This window comes from Hibiscus syriacus, unplaced genomic scaffold (assembly GCF_006381635.1).
Source record: "Hibiscus syriacus cultivar Baekdansim isolate YM2019G1 unplaced genomic scaffold, ASM638163v2 tig00110332_pilon, whole genome shotgun sequence".
Lineage (NCBI taxonomy): Eukaryota > Viridiplantae > Streptophyta > Magnoliopsida > Malvales > Malvaceae > Hibiscus > Hibiscus syriacus.
In genome coordinates this window covers 964,333-984,297 of record NW_024062688.1, presented here as the reverse complement: position 1 = coordinate 984,297, position 19,965 = coordinate 964,333, and the positions used below count along the sequence as shown (strand labels likewise).

The 19,965-nt window shown below is 35.3% G+C and overlaps 1 pseudogene; it reads left to right on the top strand.

Moving 5' to 3' along the window:
• The first annotated feature begins 1,405 nt into the window (after positions 1-1,405).
• On the top strand, positions 1,406-14,210 carry LOC120119358 (annotated as a pseudogene).
• The last annotated feature ends 5,755 nt before the right edge of the window (positions 14,211-19,965 follow it).

The window sequence follows — 19,965 nt, the reverse complement described above, 5'->3', positions numbered from 1 at the left end:
CTCCTGAGACAAGTTCATAATGATGAAATCATTCTCTTCTTGAGGTCATGTGATATGTTGCTCCTGAATCAATGAGTCATATATATGTAAATCTCTTCTACCTCCACGGTGGTTGACGCTTCACAACATATAGCATCTCCTCATCTAAAGTGTTTGCGGTATTGCCTTGTGGATTGGAGTTTTTACTTAGACTCCAACAATCCTTCTTCAAGTGACCATTCTTTCCACAGTTGTAACACTTTAAATTTTTTGCTTCTCGACTTGTCTACCATGTCTGTGACTGTTGCTTTGGCCACGTTCTGTTGATCTCCCTCTCATCGTTGTCAACGCTTCTGTTTGTTGCAGATTTACTTGTTTGTCTTCCTTGTTCTTACGCCGATTTTCTTCTGTAGAACAGCAGTTGAAACGTCATCGAAGACTAGACGTGACATTACTGTTTGTCAAGTTGATGATGAGTTGATCATACGAATCAGGTATTTTTAAGTAGAAGTTCAACACGTTCTTGTTCTCCTATTGTACATCTTAAGAATGTAAGCTGAGAAAATAAAGTGTTCAGTGTATTTAAGTACTCCGTCACTGAAGTAGATTCTGGCATACGTAGATGTACAATTTCCTCTTAAGGAAAATTTATTGTGCAACGATGTGGCCTCGTACAGTTTGGTGAGATGATTACATATCTCCTTAGCTGTCTTTTCTCCTCGATGCTTGACAATACTTCATCTACTAATGCTATATAAAGTTTGTCATAGCATTCCCGTCCATTTCGATCCATTTACATGTGTGAATCTACTAGCCTTTCACTGATAGCTGCTAGAAAACCGTCTTTCCTCAGGATGGCCTTCATCTTCAATTTCCACAATGAGAAATTTCTCCCATTGAACTTTTTAATATCAAATTTTGTTGCCATAACTTCTATTACGGATAGCTCCCACTATTTCACTATCGTGAATAGTTCTCTGGAACCTTCAAAGAATGGGTAATACCTTCTTACTTTTTTATGTTGAAGGATCCACCTTTTGGTGGCAACCACATAGACAATAAGTAGATATTACACAGTCAAATCTAGCTCGAATACCAATTGTTACGGAATACGGCTATCGGATAGAGCAAAATCGCAACTGATAATTTGAGAAAATAAAAATAAAGATAAAGAAGACACAAATTTTACGTGGAAAACCCCTAAATAATATAGGGTAAAAAAACCACGACAAATGTAGAAGAATTTCACTATGAGAAAATAGGAATTTCAACTTCTCTCGATCTAACAAGGAGAAAACAATGACAATTCTCTCTTGATAAAAAAAGAGAAAATAACTCTCAAGAAACTCTCTAAATTCTCTCTTGATAAAAAAGAGAAAATGCATCAAAGGTCTATGTACTTTTTTAAAAAATCAACGTGATCCTCATTTTTTTTCTTTTATTGTGGTTCTCTAACTTAGAAAATAAACTCAAGATATTCTTTTGACCAGTGTTTTTCGTAGTTTGACTGTTTCGGTGCCGACGTGACAGTTCACGATGCTGATGTGGCAGTCTACGATACTGATGCGACAGTCCATCTGTCATGTTTGAGTTACCAATTTAGCATATCCATCTATCATGTTATCCGCCACATTTTCAAACATCGTAGATTGTCACGTCAATATCGTAACGGTCAAAGACGAAAAATGTTTGTCAAAGGACCATGTGGGGTTTATTTCTGATTGGCGAGCCATATTGAGAGAGAAAATAATATAAGGGTATCATTAATTTTTTTTCAAAAATAAAGGGACCTCTCATGCATTTTTACCTAAAATTACTATTTCCCCATCCTCATTGCTAAATGCTAACATACTTTATAAATTGCAAGCCATAATTTATTTCAATTGATACACTTTAACGACTTAACATTAAGGGTAAAGTGTACAGATGATCCATTGATTATAGAGTATTTTTGTTGGATATTCGACTATTAAAAGTTATAAAATGATCCTCAATATAGACATTATTTTATAGAATCTTTTGACTATTAAAAATTACATAATTATCATTTGTTTATTCTTATGTTTCAAACTCGTCATTTTTCGTTAAAAACTAACGACCATCTGAGCTAGACGTTAACTTGCTGACTAAGATATGCTAAAATTATTTTAATGATGTCTATTACCACTGTCATTGTTCCAAGCACTGACTTGACGATATAATGTTTCAAGCATTAACTTGGCGTCTAATGTTTCAAGTATTTACTTGACACCATAATGTAAACAAAGATTCGTTCAAAAAATACAGATCAAAACGATTTTAGAATTAGTTTTATCATGTACCAATGAACAAACTAACGTCTAGCTCAGACGGCGTCAATTTTTAAAAGAAAATAACTAGTTTGGAACATATGAATAATTGAGTGATCGTTTTTAATTTTTTAATAGTTAATAGACTCAAAAATAATACATATAATCGAATGATCACTTGTGTATTTTACCCGAAAATAATCATGTTTAAATTATGGATCCAACTATAAGTTATTAAATTTTCACATGCCGACTTCTTTACAAATATTAAAAAAATAAAACTATAGTTATTGTACATTTGAATCCTAATTTCAAGCGAAAAGTTGAATTCTCCGAAGAAAAATGGAGAATTAAAGCTTTATAACTCATTATTCTTCAGTAAAAGGAATTAATAATTTGAGAAAATTTTCTGGCCGCCTTCCTAGTGTTAGTGGGTTGGTGAGGATTGTAAGGCTTCGCCATCCTACTTAACATTAAACAACAAATTAATCTAATTATTATATTCAAGATTTGGGTATTATTTCTTGATATCTTTGTCTTGTTATTTAATTAATAATAAAAGGGAACTGGTAAACCATTTTGGGTGGAGAGTTTTGAAATTAGGCAACCAATCTTTGAAAACTGAAAGTGATACCATTCCACCACCAACCCCAAAAGGTATGCTTTACGGTGTTCACAACAGCCTTTTAATATTTTACATGTTTGATATAACACAAAAGTAGGTGATTTTCGTGATAAAAAATTTATTGTCATTTTTTAAAGAGTCAAATTCGAGCACAAAAAATTATAAAAATATGAACGTTCAACGTTAAAAGGTTGAGAATTATCATTAAACATATATTATTTTGTACTTATATCAAATTAATACAAATATAATTATATCACCTCCAAAATTTTATAGGTTAAATTATGCTTCTAGTTCTTTTGTTAGTTTCAGATTCAAGGTTTGATTATTGTATTAATTATCATTATTTATTTTATTTTCATTGTATATATCATCAATTAATTACAATACGTTGATTTTCTTAATTTATCTCGTCACATTGATATCACGTTTGAAATTATTTTATAAATATATGAACATTCGATCAAATTAGTGTGATATTAGTTATTTTAACTTACCGATATATTATAATAATAGAAAAATTAATTAGAAGTTCAACATGTTTAAATATACAATATCTTTCGATTTGAGAGTTTAAATCATTTAATTATTTCATTAAGAAGATCAAAAACTAAATTTTAAATTAAATATAATATAATATACGGGTTAGAAACATAATTTAAATTATTTATGTATTATATAATGGGCTTAATTAGAAAATAAGTGTTTAAATTATATATTTTTTTCCAAATATGAACCTAATTTTTTTTAAAATTTATCCAGGTGCCTAAAGCTACCATCGTTAACATTTTAGGTGTCCGGACTATAATTCCATTAAATTCTACCATATGAGGATGTGTCATCTTCAAGTAATATTTAAAAAAACAATATTTTTATAAATCTTTAAAAAAATTCTGTCGATTGAACTATCCCGACTACGCCTCCACCAAAGACACCCACGTGACAAAAACATCGATGACGCGATTTAAATAGATCAATGATAAGATATTTGAGGAAATAATCGCAACATTTACGCGATCCGAGAATGAGCGACGACAATGACGATGCCATTCGAAAGGGAGACAACATCGGTGGAATTGATGACGTGAGAGGCATCGATTATTGTTGGGATTTGAAGTTAGTGTTAAGGATTTGGAATTGATTTAAGGGATTTTTTAATGATTTAAGGGTTTTGGAATTGAGAAAAATAATTTTTTTATAATATAATAAATATTTGTAAGTTTTTTAATTTAATTTTAAAGGTAACAGTGTCCTAACATTATAATCGAATCACTTAAAATGATAACGTTTGTATCATTAATACATAGATGAATAAAAAATTAAACACCTTTAAAAAACATTATAGTTTACACTTATTTCTGATTAAGCCTATATAATGATATTGGAGGAAGGAGGTAGGTGGTTTTGAGAACAATGAAATGACTGAGTTGCCACTCAACACGAACAACCCATTTGGCTATTAGGCACCCAACATAAAAAAAGGGATAAACTAGTGATTTAGTCACATACTTATTACTTCAATTTTTTGTTGGTTACTCAACTATTTTTTTATTCAAAAATCACGTTGAACTTTACGTTTTAATTTTGTTACTCACTTACTATTAAAAAATAAACAATATATTGACGTAATAATTTTTTTATTTTTCAATCATGATGTGATATTATCATGTGATAAGATATCAATATCATCGTTAATATTTTAACAATAGGTGTGATCAAAACAAAAACAATGCATAATGTTAGTTTGATTTATTTTAATTAATCTGATGACTAATATAAATTATGGAATAGATAAATGATTAATACGTACTTTACCCCAAAAAAATGTAGAAGAGAGGGAAACGTTTGTTATGTTGTGCAAAGCTTTACCCACCCCTTAATAACGACATGAGATGCAATGGTGAGGACATCGTCCACTCATTTTAGACAGTGAGCTACAAATATGATAAAAATCAAAGGGCACGCTTTCAAATACTATATATTGATAACATACACTTGAACATGTGAAAAAAAAACTTGATTGGATGTAACTATAATAGAATAAAGATGAAGTTGGTTACGACGGAAGTAACCATAGTTCTCATTTTTTAGTAAGGAAACCTACCAACCATGTATTTAAAAGCGTGTGTGTATATATATATATATCATATAGACATAAGAATAAATTAATCATATTTATATAATCAAATTAAAAAAGCTGCGATGGAACTACTCTGGGCGCTTGATAGTAGGTCTAATGGGCACTTAGATCTCCGTCTTCTTCGTTGCTGATTGCTAGGTTTTCTTCCTGATTTTGGTTGTAACTGGTCTGTTTTTTCAATTATTTCTTGAATTCTATGGATTCCTTGTCTTCCGAGCTCGGTTGGAGAAAACTTTTTCGAGGAACGAAGGAGCAATCCCTAGAGTACTTTCCGCCTGAAGTATTGGAGGGAATTTCTACTGTAAAGCCTCATGTTACTGTAATTGAAGAGGGAATTGTTGAATGGGATTGTGCTGTGGTTGGGCAGTTCATTGGAGACGCTCCCAACTTTAGCTCCATGCAGCGCATTGCTGAGATTCTTTGGGGGAAAGCTTAGCATGTTAAGGTAAGCTTGGCTGGGCACAATCTTTACGTTTTTTCATTCTCTAATTTGGAATTGAAGGATTGGGTGCTTGACAATGGCCCTTGGCACATCCAAAACAAGTCACTTGTGTTAAGAAAATGGGAACTAAACTTAAGGAAACTTGATTTTGATCTTAAACGCATGCATGTCTGGGTTCAATTATACAATGTCCCCTTAGAGCTCTTTTTCGAGTAGGTCTTAGTTATTGCTAGTGTTATGGCAATCCATTGTATATGGATTCTGTTACTGCTTTAAAGAAAAGGCTCGAATTCGCCAAAGTTTGTGTTGAGGTAGAAGCTGGGGCAGTGATCCATGAGGTGATCCATGTAGTCTTAAGGGATGACACTATTGCAAAAATTAGGGTGTATGCTCATTGGTTTCCTAAGATTTGTTTGCAGTGTAATACTTTTGGCCATTTAGCAAGTAGCTATGCTGAAGTGCTAAAAGCCTCTTCGAAAACCAAGGAAACTAAGGATACTCATTTTTGGAGGAAGAATGTGAATTCAAGTGCTTTTGGTAATGCTGGTAAAGAGGGGTTGGTTGGCCACTCTAGTTTTCCTTTGGCTCCATCTTCTTCTATTGTACAGAAGGCTCAATCAAGTAATGAGATGCAGAGGGCTACCAGCTTACAATTAGTACTGTTGAGGAGGTATCTGTTCTTGCTCTTCAGGAGCCTACTTCTACCACTCATGTGGAAAAGATTATGGCAGATAGTCCTGGGAAAGATGATCAAGTGGTACTGGTGATCTGCTGCCTGACCCTACTATTCAGGTAGTGAGCTTAAGTAATGGAGAGTGTTGTTGATCACACTCAATCTCCTGGGAATGCTGACATACTAACCATGTTAAGAAAGTTTCTGGTAGTGGTGATCTGGTGGATGCTGAGATAAAATCATTCGTAATATATAAACTGTGGTGGAGATTTCCCTTTATACAAGATTCCTTGAACCAAAAGAGGAAGGCTAGAGGGAAAAAGAATGATAATGTTGGTTCATCAAGCAAATTGGATACTCTTGCTGGAGGTGGTGTTCTTGATGGGCCAAGGAAGACTAGGTCAGCAACCTTGGAAGTTGATATTCTCCTTAATGAAATCAAGACAAAAAAGAAAGAGCATGTGGATAGGGCTAAGGGTTTAGAGGTAAGTTGTGTGTTGGTAGTGGACACCTCTATACCTAACAAATGATCATTAGTTTTTGGAATGTTAGGGGGGTCAATATAACCTTAAACTAAGAGAAGTTATTAGGAGATGGAGGCTTTGTGTGTTGATGTAATCTGTTTTATGGAAACCAGAGTTCGAATTGCTAATTCTCAAAGGTTTTTGAAGTTTTGAGTGCTGATTGGAATTTTGCTGCTAATTATGATTTCTCTGATGGAGGCAGACTTTGGGTGCTGTAGAGAAAAGGGCTGGCATTTTCTTTCTTAAAAGGCTGTGATCAGACCCTTACTATTGTTGGAGATGTAACTGGCCATTGCATGGTTATTACTACTGTGTATGGCAGTAATAATGGACTGGCTAGGAGGGGTCTTTGGGAGCATTTGAAGAATCTAAAAGCTGACATTGGTTCTCTCCCATGGATTATTGGGGTGATTTCAATGTTGTTGCCAATGCACAAGAAAGTTCAGTTTTTGATTCTTTGGGATTGCATAACAGTTCTGACATGGAGGATTTTAAAGGATGCTTGGTGGATTTGGAGTTGTATGATCACCCTTTCTCTAGCCCTCTGTTCACTTGGTCAAATAAGCAAGAAAACTCTTATTTGGCTCAAAAACTGGATAGAGTTCTTATAAATTCTCAATGGTTACTGGAGTTCCCTGAATTATTTGTGGAGTTTCAAGCTCATGGAGTCTCTGATCACTGTCCTGCCATAATTTGGTCTCAAAGAAGTGCTCAAGTCCATAGGCCTAAGCCTTTTAAATTTTTTAATTTTTGAACTGCAAATGATAATTTTTTTAGGGTAGTTAGGGATTCTTGGTAAGAACAATGTACTAGAAATACTATGCAAATTCTGTTCTACAAGAGGAAAAGGTTAAAACCTTTGTTAAGGGAGTTCAACAAGAACTATTTTTCAGACATCTTTGGTAGAGTGGCTAGTAAAAGAGCTGAACTGAAATCTATCCAAATTCATAATCTTGGCCAAGTTGATCATAGAAGAGTGACTGAGGAGAAACGATTCATGTAGAATTAATTGAATTGGAAGATGTAGAATCTGAGTTTTATATACAAAAAGCAAAAGCTCACTGGCTGTAAGAAGGAGACTTGAACACTAAATTTTTCATCAGAGAGTTGAGTCAAATAAGAAAAGGAACACCATCATAATTATTAAAGATGAGAATGAGAAGTTTTATGAATCTTTTGATGGCATGGCTACTGAACTAGTTAATTTTTTCAAGAGACTCATTGGCACCCCTGACCCTCTGGTGAAGGGTTGTTTTGTGGAATGGTAGAAATCCCTGCTGAATTACTCCTTGTCTGATGGAGCTGATGTATTCCTTGTTGGTGAGATCACAGACAAGGAGATTAAGGAAGCACTTTTCAGGCAGTGGAAGGATAAAAGCTTAGGGCATGATGGATACGCTTCATGGCTTTCAAAGAATGGGAGATGTTTGCAAAGATTGGGAGGTATTTCTTCACTCATGCTTGTAATGCCACCACAATTGCTTTGGTGCCTAAGTCCTAGAATGCTTGTATGGCCAATGACTTTAGGCCTATTTCTTGCTGCTCAATAATTTACAAAACAATTACTAGGATTTTGGTCACTAGGCTGGCAGTCTATTTTCCTGGTATGATTTCTCAAAACCAATCAGCATTTGTAAAAAGTTGAAATATTGCTGAAAATACATTGCTTGCTCAGGAGATTGTTAGAGGATACTTTAGGAAAAACCTTTATACTAGATTTTCTTTGAAAATAGATCTCCAAAAAACTTTTGATTCAGTTTGTTGGGATTCCTTATTGAATGTTCTTGAAGCTTTGGGTCTGCCTGCGATTTTTTATGGATGGATTAAAGCATGTGTGACTACTCCTAGGTATTCTATTTCATTAAATGGTAGTTTGGTAGGGTATTTTATGAGAGAAAGAGGACTGAGGCAAGGGGACCCATTGTCTCCATACCTCTTTGTTATTGTGATGAATGTGCTTTCAATTCTGTTGAATGTTGCTACAAAGAATGGTGTCTTTAAGTTTATCCAAAATGCAAGAAAATTTGCCTTACCCATTTTTGCTTTGATGATGATCTACTCTTGTTCTGTCATGGGTCTCTTGATTATGTTATGGGGGTTGTTAGCATTCTTGACAGGTTCTATGAACTATCTCGTTTAAGATTAAATGCCATGAAATCTGAGTTTTTTTGCTTGTGGGGTGTCTGTGAATAGTTTGGAATAGATTTGATTAACTAGTGGTTTCAAAATTAGCCAGCTACCTTTTAGATACCTAGGAGTGCCTTTGGTTACTCGTAAACTTACAAATAAAGACTGCTCGGCTTTACTTGTTAAAATTAAGAGTTGGATTAATAAATGGTCTAACAGACATCTAAGCTTTGAGGGGACACTTCAACTTGTTAAATCTGTTTTGTTCAACATTTTTGGCTATTGGAGTAGACAACTTGTCTTGCCCAAAGGTGTTATTAAAGATATTGAAAAGCTTTGCATGAGGTTTTTTTTGGAAGGGTAATGATATTCAAGCAAAAGGGCCTAGAGTGAGCTGAAGTCAAATTTGTAGTCTAAAATCTGAAGGTGGTTTGGGCTAGGAAGTTAACAGATTGGAGAAATGCTTGTTGCCTTATGCTTGTTAGGAAAATTTGTGATGATGGATTGCATGTATCAAAGGTTATTGTTTTAAAACTATGGATTATGGAATGTTAGTTGCAAACCCCATTTCAACTAAATTCTCAATAACTGATAAAGCTAAGGGAGTAAGCTAGAAGACTGTTTTGGCCAGCTACTAATTTGACACTGATCAAAGGTGGTTGGATTTGGGATAATGTTCGCGTTAGGAATGACAATGTTGATGGCATAGGCTTATTTGGTTCACAACTCATATTCCTAAATCTTTTATAGCTTGGATGGTGATCTTGATAGGCTGCCAATAAAGGAGATTAGCCAGATTTGGCATGGCGATGATAATGTATGTGGGTTATACGATGCTGGCCAGGAATCCCGTAATCATCTTTTGCTAGAATGTTCTTTTACGAAAGAGGTTTGGGGTACTATTTTGAGAACCTGTGGGCTCCAACTCCAGATATTGCACTGCTGGAATGATGCTTGCACTGGGTGACATTGAATTTGAAAGGTAAATCCCTTCTAGTTCGAATTCAAGATAGCTTGGACTGGTTTTATTACTTCTATGGGACGAACGAAATCACAGACATTTTAGAGTGTGTGACGTCGAGGAAATTGTTGATAGAATTAGAGTGGCAGTTAGAATCAAATGTATAGGAGTCATATGAACAGATTGGATAATGTAAATAGGAGGTTGTATCTTGGTTGAAATCTGATTTAGTTGATTGTAATGTACCTTGTAGCAGCTTGCTGCTTCCTTTTGGATAAATAAAAACTCTACTTATCCAAAAAAACAAATTAATAAAATTAGTACGAACTAACTTACCTTAATAGTTAAAGAAGTCAATATTATTCCTAGATATCATACATATACACATATTAAACATGATTTCATTAGCATATATTTATATCATCAACATTTATGAATTTTACATTTAAGTATAGGTAGGAAGCATCACAAATTATTCGCTTTAATACATATCTAATCACATTTTAGAAAATTTTAAGCATTCCTTTATACTAACTAATTATATGATGTGCAAGGATCTAAGAATAGGACTTACGCAAACCTTTGCACACAATAAAATTATTTGGATTATGATTAGATGTGTGCACGAGACTTTTTTAATTTTCTAAATATTTAGATACAAAATTCATAAGTTTGATATTCCATCAAAAATATGTTGTACAATTGTTGATGATATGACTATATGTTACATGTATATATTATATACAATATATGCTTTTCAAAATATTTTTAATGAATTTAGTATAACTGATATATTTTATTTTAAAAAAAAACTTTTAATATTTTTTTATTATTTATAATATTTTTATATGAATTAATTTACTTCAGTGGTCAAAATGATGATTGTTATCTTTAGAGATATTAGGTTTGAGCACATTGTATGTAAGGAGTTTAAGTTTATTGTTAAATGAGTTGAGAATCTTTCAAATAAATAATATATTGTAATTAACCTTAAATTAATAAAATTTACTTACAATATTATTAAATTTTTACTAATTTAATTTTAAATTTTAGTATTTATTATATTTTTTAAATAATTTAATATATTTTATTTAAATTTAAAATAGTTTTTATTTTTTAAAAATTAAATAAATCATTGAATCTTAGAAAAATTAATTTGGCCCTGATTCTTTGATAAAAAATCAATTTAACTTATTTATCACGTCATTAGTCACAGTAGACCATCGCATCAACATCATAAAATGACACACCAACATAATAAATTGTTATATCAGTATCGTAAAAACCAACATTTTATTTTGTCGGTCAAAGAATCAAATTATTTTTTTAAATTGCGTAAAAATCGAGAATCATATTAATTTTTTAAAAAAGGTTTGAAGACATCAAATACCATTAAACTAAATATTCATTATTATTTGACATGTTCGTTAGCGGGGGTACCACGTTAGTAGATGGAACTAAAATTTAGGTATTAAAATTGATATTTTTAACGTAAATGTGCCATATTAAAAGATTCAATAAGGTATAGGGTCCAAACCTGTCATTATTCATTAAAATATTATAATTTTAAGCATTACCAACCAACAACCAATTTAATTGTAATAAAATACAAAAATGAGGAAAAAAGAGAAAAGGTTAAAGTGGTACTTTCATAACTTCATCGAACTATTTTATAAGCTTCAACCGCTTCCCACCTTTTCTTCGCCATTTTCTCTTCACTTCCAATTTTCTTCATTTTTCTGTAAAAAAAAAAAGTCCGATACCCAATGGATCCAGTGAACAGTTGGGGCAATTCCTCCCTTGAATCCGTCGATCCCGAAATCCACGACCTGATCGAGAAGGAGAAGCGCCGCCAATGCCGCGGAATCGAGCTCATCGCCTCCGAGAACTTCACTTCCTTCGCCGTCATCGAAGCCCTCGGCAGTGCCCTAACCAACAAATACTCCGAGGGAATGCCCGGTAACCGTTACTACGGTGGAAACGAGTTCATCGATGAGATCGAGAACCTCTGCAGATCTCGCGCTCTCGAGGCTTTCCATCTCGACCCAACCAAATGGGGTGTCAATGTCCAGCCTTACTCTGGTTCCCCGGCTAACTTCGCCGCTTACACGGCGGTTCTCGAGCCCATGATAGGATCATGGGTCTTGATCTGCCTTCCGGTGGTCACTTGACCCATGGGTATTATACCTCGGTGGGAAGAAGATTTCGGCTACATCGATTTACTTCGAGAGTTTACCTTACAAGGTGAACTCCACCACTGGTTTATTGACTATGATAAGTTGGAAGAGAAGGCTTTGGATTTCAGGCCTAAGCTTATCATTTGCGGTGGAAGTGCGTATCCTAGGGACTGGGATTACGCTAAGTTCAGGACCGTCGCTGATAAGTGCGGTGCTCTCTTGTTGTGTGATATGGCTCACATTAGTGGCCTGGTTGCTGCTCAGGTATTGTTTTAGTTGGGTCTTATTTGTTTCTTATATTTTTGATCTTGCATGATACTGATTGGTTTTGGATTTGGGTTTTTATTTGGGATTTCAATTGTTTATATGTTATAATTTTTTATGGATTTTTTGTCATTCAGAATGATGTTAGATTCTGGATTTGGGATTTTGACGTATTGGCGGTAGCTTATGTTATAGATCTTAATTAAACAATTACATTACAATTATGTCTCTCTATGGTTTATTCTGTCTTTAATGCATACATGCAGTGCATTTTTAGTATGCGAATTGAACTGTAAGAATATGTGTTAAACTTAGTACTCTTCTCATGAATTTTGAGGTGAATATTTAGATCTATAGTGGAATCTATTTCATTGGTTAATATTTTATCGTTAAAACATTAACCAGATCTGAGAATTAATGTGGTTCAGTCTGAATAGGTTTCATAGGGGACTGATGCATGATTTATATTGCTCCAAATAAATTATCAATAGAAAATATCTAAATTATACGGGAATATGAAATTTTTAGGATGGTGACCACCGCGTCAGCACTTTGTTCATCCCTGTTTCTAATAAAGCTTCTTTTAACATGGTGATATGGGTGGATCTAAATATGATTTCCCCATCAAATTATTTCTGTTAGGTCATTTTCAAAGTTTCTTTTTTGAATGTAAAAATAGCCCCACAATATTAGTTTCAGCATGAAGATATCTGAAGTTTTTGAGTAATTGTTTTTGCGCTATTAGATTCCTTAATGCAGTAATAGAATTTCACTATTAATTTTATGGATTCTATTGTTCGAGTAGGGCGGCAAACCCTTTTGAGTTCTGTGACATTGTAACAACCACCACACAAGAGCTTGAGGGGTCCAAGGGCTGTATGATCTTCTACCGCAGGGACCAAAGCCGCCAAAGAAGGGCCACCCGAAGGTGCAGTGTATGACTTCGAAGACAAGATCAACTTCTCTGTTTTCCCATCCCTTCAGGGTGGTCCTCACAATCACCAAATTGGTGCTCTGGCTGTTGCCTTGAAACAATCCATGTCACCTGGGTTTAAGGATATGCTAAAAAGTTAAGGCCAATGCCGCTGCCCTCGGAAAGTACCTGATGAGCAAGGGATACCAGCTTGTTACTGGTGGAACTGAGAACCACCTTGTTCTTTGGGATCTCCGTCCTCTTGGATTGACTGGTATGTCTGTTGAATTGCTAGGTCTCTTGGTTGTTGAACATTGTCTTCGATTGATAATTACTGAATTTATCATTATCCTTACAGGCAACAAGGTTGAGAAGCTTTGTGACCTCTGCAACATCACTGTTAACAAGATGCTGTTTTCGGTGACAGCAGTGCCTTGGCTCCAGGAGGTGTAAGAATTGGTAAGAAGTATTGCTTTAATTAATATCTGATCTTGAATTACTCTGGATCTTCTCAAGTGAAATCAACTCTCAACACTTGAAAGTTTGGTCAATTTTTATTAAATGACCTTGTACCAACAATTGAAGCAATTGTGGATCGATGACAGGTGCCCCTGCCATGACTCAAGGGGTTTGGTTGAGAAGGACTTCGAACAGATCGGTGAGTTCCTCCACCGAGCTGTGACAATCACTTTGAACATCCAGAAGCTACGGTAAGCTCTGAAGGACTTCAACAAAGGTTTGGACAACAACAAGAGATCCAAGAGCTCAGGCTGACGTGAAAGTTTGCATCTTCATTCGATATGCCTGGCTTCAAGATGTCCGAAATGAAGTCAAGGATTAGATTTGAATACCATTCGACAGCATACAAGTTTTCGGGTTGCCCCCACTCGATGTCTTAATGAGTGTTACAGGGAAAAAAGGATGCAAGTGCTTCCACCTACGGTTTTGTCTTTATTTACTGGTCAATTTGATATATCTTTCAGTTTTTGTTGTTCCGATTTGCATAAAACATGTACTAATTTTAAGTATTCTTTTTTGGATGCTGCAACTATGGGATTTAATTGCAAATGAAGCAGGGAAATATGGGTTGTTTATAACCGAAAATAATGGTCTTATTGAACAACCCAAACTCTGGAAAATAATTGTGACCCAAGACATTCCATTGTAGCACCACTTTATTTGTGATGCTGTGTAGTAGTTATTTTAAAACGTAAATAAAATTTACACTATAATTGAAATTGATTATTTTAAAAATTATTGTTAACCCTTGATTATTTTCAAGTAATATTTACCTAAAGTTGTCTAAACTAAATTCAATTTGAGATTTTTTAAATAACTGCGCGGACTCTGTTAAAATACACATCAAATTTTGTGCTTATGATTTTATTGGTAGATACATCCATCATTAATCATTATTACTGTGTTGCGTGGTTTTATTCTTCTCGCATAGCTTAACCGAAGATTTTATATAATTTTTAGGTAAATTACATAAATGATTATTAGTATTTAAGTAAGTTTTTATTTTTTTATGTTGAAATTTTAAAATTAATGAATCGATCACTAACAATATCGATTTATAACAAATCATTCACTCGACATTAACGATCATTAACGTGAGTAATGAAAAGCATATCTTTTGTCACCTTAGAAACTCAATACTTATTGATCGGTCACCACTTTAACTTTAAATAAAATCCTTAAATTCTATTTTCGCAATTTAAAGTTTCATTGTCCCTAAAACCTATTCATCTCTTGGGGGGGGGACATTTTACAAGTGAAGAGGAAAGACTCCATAGACTACCACTTTGCAACTATGGACACTCAACATTAATGTAATTTACCCTAAATAAATTCATTAGCAGTATCCATGAATAGCATGTGGTTGAAAAGGGGAACTTCCAAAACCATAACGAGCACCAAAACTTTGAACATGATTATAGATGGAATATGCATTCTCTTAAAGCCTATGATTCAACATTATGTCTAACAATGCTTCGGATTAAGCTTACTATCATAAGTTAAATAAACATGTGATGACAGCAACCAAGCTATTGTGAAGTAATGTAGTTAGACACAGTAGTATAGTCCAATTTAGGGTTGTAAGTGAGACGAGACAGATCGCGAGCTACTCGAGATCAACTCGATTAAGGCTCGATAAATACTCGGATCGAATGGATTCGACTCAAGCTCGAGCTCGACTCGAGTTCTTAACGAGCCGAAACGAGCTACTCGTTAATTCGACTTAAAAAGCTCGTGAGCAGCTCGAAAATATAATATATTAAGATTTTATTATTTTAGAAAAAAATTATTAATAATATTAATATTTATGTATTGATTTTTTTTAAAAATACAATAAGATTTTTATGTATTTAAGGTTTATGTTCGAGTTTGAGTTTGAAGCTTCAATCGAGTTAAGTTTAAGAATTTTTCTTTCATTTCGAGCATTTTCGAGCTGCTCACGAGCTTCAGTTCAGGATTTCGAGTTCGAGTCGAGCTTTAAAATTTTAAGCTCGCGAGTTTTCGAGTCGAGTCGAGCTCTATTTCAGAATTTTCGAGTCGAGTCGAGCTCAGCAATACTTGAACTCGACTCGACTCGTTTACACCCCTAGTCCAATTCCTTAGCTCCTAATTCCAAAAGAATTGGAACAGTTTCAACCCTCAAGTCATAGATTTCTGGATTTATCCAACTATTTTTTGCTCAGGAACAACCGTTTACCTATAGGGCTATAATCAACAGCATAGTGACTAATTTCAGAATAGGTAGAGGAAATATAAAAAGAAGATCCAAATTTATTAGAAGTTCAATAAAAAAGACACAATCAACGTGGCAGTCAACATTGAAAAGGTTATCGGTGAGTGGGTTTCTCGGGCGTTTTTCTCGAAAAATCACCGGTGATCGATATATTTATCGATTTAATATTGGTCAGATTATATTTCTCAATCTAACACCCGTAGAAGTAAATCGTGCTCCCTGCCCCGCGTTATATGTTGATTTGGCGTCACGTGGGGTATAACGCGTCCCCTGTACCGCGCTATACGCTGACATGAGTTACACGTGTGTATAGCACGCCCTCTGATCCGCGCTATACGCCACGTAGGGGTATAGCGCGGATCAGGGGCCACGCTATACCTGGTTATCTAACACGTGGGGTATAACGCGGTACAGGACGCGCGCTATACCTTTAATTACCCACTCGTTCACACCTCAATCCACCCTATAAATACTCTCATCATCAATCATTTTCATCACACCAAATTCTCTCAAATTTTCTCAATTTCTCTCAAATACTCTATCGTTAAGGTATATTTTATATTTTTAATATTATGTATTTAATTATTTAAGTATTTTCTTTATTTAATATTTTACTAAATATTTTTTTTGCAGATATATAATGGAAGACAGTCTGCTTCGCTTGGATGGAAATCATATATCTCGGCACTTTACTGATATGGTAACATTTTAACGTTTTAATTTAATTTAAATTATTAGTAATAGTTAGTTGATTTATTTAATTCATGATTATAGATTAAGAATTAATTTTTGTAATTATTTATTTTTAGGAGAAGGACCGTGTATTAGATCATTTTATTAGGAATCTTAAGTTAGTGATACCTAGTCGTGTCTTGCTATATTTAGTAGATGTTGAATTTGGTTACATAGGCAGATATCAGGGTCACTGTAAGATAGAACCAGACCTTATTTCTGTCTTAGTAGAGCGGTGGAGGCCGGAAACCCACACATTCCATCTTTCGTGCGGAGAGTGCACTATCACGCTTGAGGATGTTTCTATGCACCTGGGCTTTCGGTGGATGGATGTGATATCAGGGATAGTTTCCGGTTCTTGGACTACTTTGTGCGGGAAATCTAGACATGTCCTGGAAAGTTTATCGAGGTAGGATACCGTTAATGGTTAGATGTCAATTTTCGGGAGTTGAGCGCAGACGCCTCTGAGGATGAGGTTAATGTATGCACAGCATGCATATGGCAGTTGATAGGAGGGTTGCTAATGTCGGACAAATCGCGCAACCTAGTTCACTGCATGTGGTTGCGACATCTTAGCGACTTTCATCTCGCCGGATCATTCAGTTGGGGCTCGGCAGTTTTGGCTTTGTTGTACAGGGAGATGTGTGGAGTCACTGACTACATGCGTTATGCTATCGGCGGATGTCTCCTACTGCTGCAGTCTTGGGCATGGTACGATTGCCCTTTTTATGTCCCATTGTGAAGAACCCATTCGTATTTTCACTACTTCTGAGGTAATTATAAAGCTGATTTTGTATATTAATAATTTTATACAGCGTATAATAATTTTTTTCCTTGAATAGGTGGTTTACTGATAGGAAAAACTATCAAGAGCTACCTGATGATTTAGAAAAAATTAGGGTGCTAATCGATCAGAAGGCTGACCCATGTATGAATATTAATGTTAAAATTCGATTTTAGATATAGTTATATATAGATTATTATTTGATAAAATTATATATTTTTTTTAGTTTGAATAGTGTTTGACAACTGTCGTTTTGATGTCAAATAAATTCCTTCTTCTCGGATAATATTAAAGGAAATTCGTAGCGTAGAGAAGTAGGGTCAATCCACAGGGACTTAGAAAATTAAATTTATGTGTGAATTATTTATGCCAGCGTGAAACATAAAAATGGGGGATTTAGTAAAAGATAATAAAGTGATTAAATAAAAGTAATTAAAGTAAAAATAGAAGATGATTGTGAATAATACGGTAAAAGTAGCCTCAAGCTTCGCTTTGATTCAATTTCCTTTAGATCATCGAATAAGATTTTCTCTTCGGAATTCACGTCGGTTACTTTGTCTACAAGGGCTATCCTTGTGACTCTATCTTGTTACCGAATACCCTAGGCTATCTTGATTCCGGCTTCGGTAGTTGATTCTAACAACATCTATTGTCGTAGATCAAATACCGTTTAAGTTGTGCGACCGACTCGGATTGTTGTTTCTAAACCGTCAATTCCGATTTCAATTCCCTCTTGGAGAAGCTATCTCGCCAAGTGTTCCCAGGAAGTCGAATTACTTTCTATAAGCGAATCTCCTCCCACACGTTTAATCGCAACAACTTCTTAACCAAAGTCAATCTTCGATTTGAAAATGTTTTGATTTTGAAAAATAAGCACAGAGATTGAGACAGAGATTCCGAAGATATTAAGGGACGTTTCAATTCTCCCGTTGGAATTGAATCCGCAACAGCTCTCGGCTTATGAAATTAGCTAAGCATGACAAAAGTCATACTTAGCATAAAAATAAAACTTGAAAATAAAGAAAATAAATGAACTTGAAAAGGAAAAGAAAACTTTTATAAAACTAGAGAAAAGAAGAATGTATTCTGAATGATTCGTTTAGGCTTACCCCAAGTGGGTATTTATAGCCTCTCAAAGCCTAAAGGATAAACAAGAAATAAAATAATACAAAAGATAATTGTTTTAATTTAAATTCAAACTTAACTAGTCTCCTAATGCAACTCTGCTCGTCAATCTTCCAGAAGGCGTGCAGACGAAGTCTCCTAGAAACCGCCGCTGACTGGACCTTTTAGAAACTGCCATGTCAGACCGCGTCGTGCCCAGAGTCGTGCCCATGTCTCCAGCTGTGACCAATAATAAAAAAATGCAGAATTCGCCCGTTTTCACCAATTCTGGAAAGTAAGGACGCACGAAAATGACATAACACACCAATAAGCAGCAATAACTTCACAAAATCGAAGAAATAATGAATAAATATTAACGATTCTGAACACTCATCAGTCATATTCTACTGATGATGTGAGGGCGGTGATCCCACCTGAGTTGAGGGGTCCATAAGATGTTTGGATGGCGATGGTCCCTCTGATCTGTTATGCGACCGTCGAGTGACACTTCACTGATCGCGTGCTCCGGCAGTTTGGTTGTTTTCAACCAATTCCGGAAGCACCTTGTAATATGGACGAGTTGCATAGCTTAGATAGACGCGGCAAGACAGATACAGATTGGCCGGTGAGGCATCATGAGTGGGTCGTGTTGTGGGAGGATCGATATCGGCGCCTTCCCCGTAGAGAGCCCATTTTTACTGACTTCTTGATGTATGCTGACGGTTATTATGAGTGGTTCAACAGTAGCGGGAAACCGTTTCTACTTCCCAAGGATGCACGAGGGCACACCTTTCCGTGACGTTGACAGAGACGTGATCTGACACAGCACCATCATCCCCTGACTCGTGGACGGAGAGCAGGTGCTTCTGGTTCATCCTCAGCTACACCATCAGGATATTCACAGCAGCCATCGCAGACATTTATGATGTCGCCCTCGCCTTTCCATTACCAGATGTCGCCGCCTTCACCTGGTTTTATGACCCCGCCGCCGCCACGGTCACAGATGACCCCTCCTGGAGGCTATGGGTCTATGTTTACAGATCGACTTGGAGTTCATGCTGGATATTTGGCGGGTTCAGCCTCATCACCCATGGCCGCACAGACACCTCCTGTACAGTTTCACACTAAGCGATGTCTGGTTTTCGCAGGCCGATGGGATAGTCAGTTATACACCTCTAGGTCCTTATTCTATGGAGGTGCTTTATCGTCATCTCCTCATCAACCTAATGTATCTGCTCACGACGACGACGACGATGGTGATAATGATGACAGCGAGGAGTCAGAACCAGTGATATGAAGAAATCCTCCTCGAGACTGACAGCCACCGCCCTGCGGAACACATTCGCGTCGCAGGCATCGATAGATTTTTTTTATATTTGTATTTACTTTATTTTGTTAGATTATACTTTTTTATTATTTCTCATTTAATACTTACTTTATTTTGTTATTTTTGTTAGACTTTTTTTTAATTTATTTCAGT